Consider the following 7273-nt stretch of genomic DNA (forward strand, 5'->3'; position numbering starts at 1 on the left):
GTGTGGGCAGAAGTTGGCAATGTTTTGAGATGCAGGCATGACCATGGCCTTCATTGTGCTACTGAGGAACTCAGATGCTCCCCTTTCAGGCCTCCCTCCAGCTGGGGACAGGTGTGACTTGGCACCCACCCAGTCGTGCTCCTGTTATTTGTATTGCAGTAGTGCCTAGGAACTCTAGTCATGGGCCAGGACTCCATTGTGCCTAGGTGGTGTACAAACCGAGCACAAAAAGTCCCTGCCCCAAGGAGCTTGCCTGTGGGATCAGGGTTCCCAACTAACTCCCTCTCAGCAGTGGTTACATCATGCCCCTACAGTTGGGGAAGATCAAGCCCTGTGTGTGTGGGCCTGGCCCCTGTGACAATGTGTACCTGCTTGTTTGCCTGACTTCTGCCACATTCCCAATGCCTGTGTGCATTTTCCTTGAGCCCAGACCACGAATGCTGTGTAACAGAAAGATTAAACTTGGTTGAGCAGTTTGCTTTTCCCTCTGCTTTTAAATGGGTGGATTTTGTATTCTCTGCTTATGAATTAGCCCTAATTAGCTTATGCCCCCTGGGATGAATGGAGGGTTTGCAGATGTATGTTTTCCAACAGTAATACAGTGGCTTTTATAACTAGCTTACTAATGCGACGCTGGATGTAGAGCATGAGTTGTATTGATCTCTACACTACATGTCTGTGCTACCCTTTCACACCACTGTATTTGATGCTGAATTACAGCATGCTGGAGCATTCTAGTTAAATAAAAGTCAAACTGTGGTGCTTTTCCTGTCTTCAACTCCAAAGAACGGTCTAAGCTCTCCAGCCAAGTGTCTGATCATGGTGGGTGTTTTGTGGTACCAGATCAGAGCACTGGCCCATCTCCTCCAGTGCCCTGGGTGGGGGCCTAACCTGCACAGGAGGAGCCTGCAGGAACTCCTGCTGAAGACCGTGGACGTTTTGGCTGGGATGGGAGGTGCTTGCAGTAGTATTCTGTCATGTCCTGATACTCAAAGGAACTGGGAGGGGGGAGAAAACCCCTAAGGCTGGTTGTGTAGTACTTTACAGAGAGGGAGGGACACCATTTCCACCCCCTGCAGCAATCTGCTAATGCCCTGCGAGATGAGATTTGATTACTCAGCATGCATATCTATAATAAAAAATTAAACAGGACCTGGGCTTGCTTGGCTACAGAAATGGCTGCAGACGCTACCTCCTGGGAGCAGAATGAATAAAGCCCCATGGAAAACAGGAGTCCCTGCTCAGCCTAGTACCTTCAGTAAGGACCACAGGCCTATTCAAGCAGGCCAGGCTGAGACATCAGAGTGCAGTCTCCATTGCAGACCTAACTTGCTGGCTTCTGCTTAGCCACCCCCTGATCCCAGGCACTTGTTGCATATGCTTCCAAGAACTGGGGAGGAGAACAGAAGGAGCAGCATGTGTTCCCCTTTGGAGAGATGCTGTTGAAGAGCAGAGGAGATTCGGTATGAGGATAGACCCATCACCCTCCTCCCAAGACCCTGGAGCCAGGGAAGGGAGCAGAGTCAGCCATGTGCCCCTACTTCTATGAAAAAAATTTGCCCTGGATCTGTGCCCTGCACCCTAGGCTACCTGAACAACTGGGACTGGCTCCCTTTGTATCACGTGTGGTGGAGTGGGTCAGGCTACCACCCACATTCAAGAGAATCCACAGCATGAGAGAGTGGTGGCCTTCTCTGGCAGGTGCTCTGGTGGAGGCAGGGGGAGGAATCCATCAGCTGAAGCCTCTGGGTGAAGGGCCAGGGGTGGGCACCTGCTAAAAGTGAGGCAGGCTTGGTGGAGGCGTGAGCCGGAGAATTAGGTCCCGCAGTCAGATCCAAACTGCTGTCCGGGGTTCAGATAAAAATCAGGTAGATGCTCCCACCCCCCATGCATCCCCAATGGGCCTCCCCCAATCTGTGGGTGAGTTCAGCCTGAAACACTGTGTGGCCTTTCCCCTGTTGATCTCTGGAGCGGGTGATGATTAGGGGTATGTCTACACTGCAATTAAAACCCCACAGCTGGGCTGTATCAGCTGACTTGAGCTCAGGGGCTGTTTAATTGAGGCGTAGACCATTCGGGCTCAGGCTGGAGCCCAGGCTCTGGGTCCCTCGGGGTCTTCGCTCAAGTAAACAGCCCTGTAGCCCAAGCCCTAGTCTGCTGACACAGGCCAGGGCAGGTGTTTAATTGCAGTGCTGGAAACCATAACCAGGTCTGATGTGATTTAAGACTTGTGGCAAATTCTGCTCAATACAAGTCCAGGGAGCAGAGAAACAGGCACCATTGCAAGTGGCAAGGGAAGTGCCATGGCAGAGCTGTTGGCCAGTTCCACTGCATCTGTCATAGGCCTGACCCTCACCACTGCTATTAACCCTTCTGTTTCAGGGACACTAAACTTACACCAATTTAAGAAGGTTTATATATACTTGTAACTGTCATTTGGAACCTTAAAGCTCCTTTTTGAGACTACATGTTTGGGCAAATTTGTAGTAAAGGAGACATCATGACCCAAGCAGGCATATCACTGGGCTGGGGCGCAGGACCTCTGGGTTCTATTTCTGGCTCTGCTACTGACCCGGTGAGTGCCCTCGTGGAAGTCCCTTCCCCTCTAGGCCTCAGTTCCGCCATCCATACAATGCGGAGATTTACCCCCCTTTGTAAAATGGTTTGAGATCACTGGCTAAAAGACCCTAGATGTGAGTTGATTATTGTTGTTACAAAAGGAATCTTTGGAAAAGTAAGTGCTTAATATGTGTGCTAAACCTTAAAAAAATGAGCTGAGTAGAGCTGGTTGGAAAATGGGGTTTTATTCCCCCATGAAAAATTGCAACTTTCTGGCAAAAAAACAAGTATTTCTATTTGGGACTGTGGCTATGGTGCCTCACGTGCGCCTGAGTACATCTGACTAGTCAGACTACACCTTCCAGGATGCACCACTGTCTGCCTTCATGGGGAGGGACACCATTGCATCCTGGGAGTTCCTGGTCATGGTGTCTCATGAGAGATGATGTACGACTGGGGATCCGGAACCATAGAGGAGAATGGGAACATGAGGTGGCTGAACTACAAATCCCATGAGGCACTGCAGCAGACTAGCCAAACCTGAATGTTTTGATTTTTCAACAAAAAATGGAAATTTTCTTTCAAAAGCAGACACTTCTCATGGAAAAAATTCAGTTAATGGAAAACCCAATTTTCCTTTGAAGAACAGTTCAGATAGAAAATTTTTGACCAGTCCTACCGTGGGGAGATTTAATTTATTAAAATTAATCAATAATGAGTAGAGTGACATTTGGAAAGATCACTTTTGGGGGAGAAGCTGGTTCTATTTTTGTAAAATCAAAGCAAGTGAATCCAGTTGTTTTGTTTTAAATGTGGGACTGACTGAAAATTTTCCTTGATGATTCTGTCCTTGAGCAGACGAGATGATCATAATGGTCCCTTCTGACCTTGAAAATCTATTAGTGTACTAAATACAGCTTTAAAATGACAGGCCTGCAGTGATTCTTGCATCATTGATAAACAGGAAACATTCCTCTAGTCTGTGACCTCATTTACGAAGTTAACACAAGGAAGGAGTTTTTATGGCTGAATTATTTATTTGGGTGTTGTCATTTCCACAGTGTTCATCTCTAGCAGAACTGAGTTAAGCCTCAGAAGTTCCCAGAGATGGGTGCTGCCAGGCCCCTTGTCCAGATTGGAAAACAGGGGAGAGCTGGTTGAAAGCCTTCATTTGGAACTTTGTGACAAAAAATAAAGCCTTTTGTGGCCAAATGGAAATACCGAATTTCAGCATCTTTTTCCCAGTTGCTGAAGGTAAAATTTCCATGGTCAGGTTTTAGGTTTTTCAGTGAACGTTTCTGATTAAATCAAAAACTTCAGAGAACTTTTTCAATTTCTTTCATGGGAACAAAAATAATTTCCTGCCCTGCTCTGACTGTGAGAGTCAGTGAGGTGAAAAGACTCGTCAAGTCACACAGACAGTCTGCTGGAGCATCAGGGATAGACTCCTCATCTAAGTGTCTGCCGTGGGCATTATCCACAAGCCTCTCCTTCCTTCCTGTTATAATCCCCTTGCAAGGCTGGGGAAATAATGGAACTATTTTGTCCGTGCCTTATTGTAGTGCAAGCAGGCTTTGCTGTAATGCTGGCCACACATGGAATTATTTATAGAGACAAAGGATACGAAAACATCTCATCCTTCTGAGCAAGCCCTTTCAAACAGGAAAGTGCCATCCTGCCTAATCTGGGCATCTCTCACCACTGCAGCAGCCTTGTGGGGCTGTGTACAAAATATACCTCTTCTCCAGGAGACAATCTCATTAACAGCTGGGATTTCAGGGTGGGACTTTCAAAAGCACCTAAAGAATTTAGGAACATACGTCCCATTGAAAGTAATCAACGACTCTGAGGTATGTAGAAATTCCGCCTTTAATATATAGCACCATAGGGCCTGAACTAGCTCTCCCTGAAGTCAGTGGAAAGACTCCTGTTTTCTGTGTTTGTACAGCCCCTGGCACAGTGAGGTCCAAGTCCATGGCTGGGCTCCTAGGTTCTAGGGGTCCTAGGCAAAAGGTGCCATGGATCTTTAATGGCCACACCCGGTCATCCAAAAGCAACAGACACCGTAAACTGCCTGGAACTCAGGACTTCGTCGGTCGAGGGAAATAAGCTAAGTCAGTCGTGCCAGCATTCAGAGCTGTGGTTCCAGGCAGTCGGGGTATTTTGAACCTGATGCTTAGAGCGCTCATCCGTTCCATGTCTATGTATCAAATCCATTTGTTAGGGGGCAGCAGCAAGGTGCAAGGACTGAAAAGGCCAAAACAGGAGACAAGATACCTCGCAGGGAAGGGCAGGGGGGGAACTGACGTTATTCGGGGCTTCTGGCCTTCCAAGTGAACCAAAGGCAATTCCAAGTGATTCATCATTTTGTATTCAGGACCCTCCTTTAATGAACCAGTGTTGTTTGTTCCAGAACCTAATTTTGAGTGATTTGGGGTGGGTTTTGTTCTGGATTCTCATTGTAATGAATCAGCTGTTTATACTCTCACTCTCCTGAATCAGCCTTTTGCATTCTGGAGCCTCACTTTCAGGAATTGGCATCTTTTAATTGTTGTTTTTGATCCTCGCTCTTGTGAATCAGCATTTTTTTAATCCGTGTTCAAGCGGACAGCACTACGACTGTATGGGCTGGAAGCTGGCTCTGGCTTGTCAGTGACATATGGACCAGGTCCTTTTATCATCTTTCCTCTGCCTACTGCGCCAGTCCTTCACACCTACCATCCGAGTTCATGGCAGACTTTTAGTGGGTGTTCCCTGAGCATGGTATCTGCACCAAACGGAAAATAACCATTAAAACTCCTTTTAACCCCACACCCAACTCTGCTGTCTGTTCCCTGGCTCTAAAGCATCTATAAACTTCCTGGCCAGGGAATGGATTTTCTTCCTCCTCCTCTTCTCTATTTTTCCATTTGCTAAATATATTACACGATTGACCTCAGTCCTCTGTGTGGCTTCCACCCCCTGTAGGAATTTCACAAATAAATTACTGATCCCGCTTGCAACATGTTTACAGTTAATGAGCTACAGAAGCACCCAGAGCACACCCACAATTCTCTAACAGCATGGCAGGGCCTAGGGGGAGTCTTCAGTAGGATATTTCTTAGTAGCCGTTCCATAAACTGGATATTTTGCATAATAGTTGATGACCTCAATCAAGAGTAAACTCTGAAACTGATTTATGCATGTATGAGAGAGCGACAGAGTGTGGGAGTTACATAATAAAACAGGCACACATGTCTCGATTACACAATAAAACAGGAGCATTTGTGCTCTATTGGACTATACACAGAACTCGTGACTCCAGTCTTGCCTTCTGTTTCCCAGCTCTGCCACTGACACAGTGTATGCTCCCGAGGTAGGGTTGCCTCGTGGACAGAGCAGTGGCCTGGGATTTAGGAGATGTGGGTTCTAGTTCTGTCTATTCATTTTAGGGTTTTCTACTGCCACCCGTCCCCGTAGTGTCTGAGCACCTTCCATGTAAAATCAATAGCAATAGAGAAGTCTCTAGAAGACTTCATGGAGTCGTAGGCACTGGCAATTTTTCAAGGTTAAAACTCTGCTTGAGAGAGGGTGTTTTTTCCCCAGGGAAGAGTCGGGAGGGTTTTAGGAATAAAAGGGGTGTCCAAATGGTGAGCATCACTGATGGTGGAAAGAATCTCTCAGAGGATGGCCTTGTTTCCTAAAGCTGATCAAACTCTGGAATCCAGGTCTCCTCAACAGAGAATGCTTTGTCCCCAACTCTCACATGCTCCCTCTGGGCTTGGAGATCCTCATTGTCCCAGAAGAGCACAGCTGTCACGGTGGTTAATAGAACTAAACTCTGTCTCTGATGTGGCTGGGGCTTCATCCATTAATTGCTTTGAAGATTAGGAACGAGGCCTTAAATTGGCATCAGAAACGGACTGAGAGCCAATGGAGGGACCCGAGCAGAGGCCTGATGTCTCGTGGCGGCCGGAGTCATGGAGAAGGCAGGCAGCCACATTCTGTACCTGCTGGCACCTGGGGGTCATGAATGCATGGATCAGCGTGGGCAAGCCCTCAGCTGGGAGAAAGGGATGAGCTTTCCTAACATGCTGGACTTGAAAGAAGGTATTTGATGCTGCCTGGTCATCCAGGCTTAGCAAGGAGTCCTACAGGACCCTGAGATGTCGCCCCACTTTGTCTCCACCTTCCATTGAAGGTGTACAGCCCCCATTTGTCAATGTTGTCACCAGTTCATTGAAGTGTTCCCTCTTTCTAACCAGCACTGCTTTGCTTTTGCCTGGCTCTTCATCCAAGAGCTGATCTCCTCTGGTCTTTCCAACATTTTACCAATGGCGGTGGTTGCATCAGGTAAGAATGAGATAGTGGAGTGTCATCAGAAACCTGTTGTCCAGGTCTTACTATTTCTCCCAGTGATCTCATACAGATATCAAAGAGAAGCAGGGATCGTTTGGATCCCTGCAGGATCCCTTTGGAGAGGAGGAGTGGTCACCCGTCACCACATCAGTTATGCTGGAGAGGGACAAATAGAGTCGGCAGTGCTGGGCCGTCTGCTCCTGCTACGTCATGTAGGTGGTTAAGCAGTACCTTCGGTGCACTGTCAAAGGCTGCAGAGAGGTCCAGCTGTGTGAGCATGGAGGTCTTAACTATGTCCGCGGCCATGAGGAAGTCCTGTTTACTGGCCCTAGAGCCGGCTTTGGTCTGAAACCTGATCCTGAGGCCTCCAGGGTGT

The sequence above is a fragment of the Chrysemys picta genome, chromosome 25, assembly GCF_011386835.1.
Source record: "Chrysemys picta bellii isolate R12L10 chromosome 25, ASM1138683v2, whole genome shotgun sequence".
NCBI classification, from domain to species: domain Eukaryota; kingdom Metazoa; phylum Chordata; order Testudines; family Emydidae; genus Chrysemys; species Chrysemys picta.